Consider the following 2,367-nt stretch of genomic DNA (forward strand, 5'->3'; position numbering starts at 1 on the left):
ACTGTCTTTCCGACAGACCTGTTCTTCACCTGAGGACGGCTACTTGCGTTGTGGCTTCCCTTCTACGTGACTTTACCGAAAGAACCAAGAAGATGAATCCCTGCAGTCACGAAAGCTTTAAATCGAAATTTACACGAGACGTCGTTTACGATGGAAACAACCTCGGCGCACTTCTCGGCACTCTTTATCCCAACACCGTGACGCCGAACGCGAAAAATAAAAGCCGACACTGCTCGGCCAGTCGAAGCAATTGAAAAGCAATCGGCGTTGTTGTTGTTGTTTTAAATAACAGACACAGCAGTTCTCCACTTGCTGCGCATGATTCAAATACAATAAGGCCGCGTTGTCTCGCTGTGCTCTGTGTTGAAGCGGGGAAGATTCGAGAGCCCTCGTACGATGCCCAAACGTCTCTGCACGCGACTGATCGTGACACCAACATTTAAGCGGTACACCCATCTAACGCAACAATATTCACGTGTGTCGCGCCCGAAACGTCGTGGTTTAATTTGTTTTTCTTCTCGGTTCTTTCGGTAAAGTCACGTAGAAGGGAAGTAATAAAATAATAAAAATAAAACATAATAAAATAATTCTCACGACGTTTCGGCCACAACAAGCAGCCGTCATCAGGTGAAGACCCGGTCTGTCGAGGCGACAGCGATTTTACCGAAAGAACCAAGAAGATGAATCCCTGCAGTCACGAAAGCTTTAAATCGAAATTTTATTTGTTTTATTTTATACCGACGTGACTTTACCGAAAGAACCAAAGAGTATATTCACGTGTTAACAAAAAAATATAAATAAACCATGAAGAGCACTTACTTATTTCGCAGTGTTCATCGCATGGATGTCGCTCTCTCTTCTGTTGCGATGATGATGATGGTGGTGGTGATGCTGGTGGTGGTGGTTTGAAGGAGATTTTGCACAGAGTAGAAAGCAGGCGTGGCCCGACTCCGCTGCTTGCGATGCGAGTGGGTTTAATGCGAGGGGCAGAGTCGGGAAGAAGGGAGATCTGATCACATCTCTGTCATCACAATCTCATCATCATCATCACCACCACCCACCATCATATTAACTGTGAACACGCCCCCAACCCACCCACCCACCCCAGACTTGTAGATGATGCCAATCAAATTTAACACCTCCCGAGAGCGCGCGCGCGTAGACACAACAACAACCACCACCACAACAACAACAAATATCTCCCGACAAGACTGTTGTGGGGGGTGGGGGGGAGGAAGACAAAGACGGCCAGGCCTCGGTTGTTGTGGCAACAGCAGCAACAACAACAACACGGAGCCGTGACTGCCTTCTTAATAGGCGCACCCTTCACAGCACTCACTCGAGAACACTTTACAAGATCCCTCCCGTATATCGTCTTACGCGAGGATGTCTGTGAGGGCAAGTGCTGTTAGCGAGCACCTATTTAAAGCCCCCCGTACACGGCACACAAAAGACAAATATCCCCGCCACCCACCCCTTCCCCGTATAGCCTCAACAGACTGTTGGGGCAAGTGCTGTCATCGGAAGTAGCGACCGATTTGAATGCGATATGCGGACGTGCGTACTCGCTCTCTTGCCTCTCTCGCTCTGTCTCACACACACACGAGCACGGTGATGTAGAAATAACTTACTCCGGAAGGATTGCGAGAAACGAACTAACGCCGATGACAATGGTTCATTCGAACAATAGGCGAGAAGTTCCACACCCCCCCCCCCCACGCATTAATTAGCCACTGTCACACGAAGATCATTCTTGCCTGGGTCGTCTCCTTCTCCTCCTCCTCGTGTCTCTCCTCCTCGTGTCTCTCCTCGTCTGTCCCTCCTCGTGTCTCTCCTCCTCGTGTCTCTCCTCGTCTGTCCCTCCTCCTCGTGTCTCCCCTCCTCGTGTCTCTCCTCCTCTGTCCCTCCTCGTGTCTCTCCTCCTCGTGTCTCTCCTCGTCTGTCCCTCCTCGTGTCTCCCCTCCTCGTGTCTCCCCTCCTCTGTCCCTCCTCGTGTCTCCCCTCCTCGTGTCTCTCCTCGTCTGTCCCTCCTCGTGTCTCCCCTCCTCGTGTCTCCCCTCCTCGTGTCTCTCCTCCTCTGTCCCTCCTCGTGTCTCCCCTCCTCGTGTCTCTCCTCCTCTGTCCCTCCTCGTGTCTCCCCTCCTCGTGTCTCTCCTCCTCGTGTCTCTCCTCCTCTGTCCCTCCTCGTGTCTCCCCTCCTCGTGTCTCTCCTCCTCTGTCCCTCCTCGTGTCTCCCCTCCTCGTGTCTCTCCTCCTCTGTCCCTCCTCGTGTCTCCCCTCCTCGTGTCTCTCCTCCTCTGTCCCTCCTCGTGTCTCCCCTCCTCGTGTCTCTCCTCGTCTGTCCCTCCTCGTGTCTCCCCTCCTCGT

Source organism: Lampetra planeri, chromosome 59 (assembly GCF_965212315.1).
Source record: "Lampetra planeri chromosome 59, kcLamPlan1.2.h2, whole genome shotgun sequence".
NCBI lineage: Eukaryota > Metazoa > Chordata > Hyperoartia > Petromyzontiformes > Petromyzontidae > Lampetra > Lampetra planeri.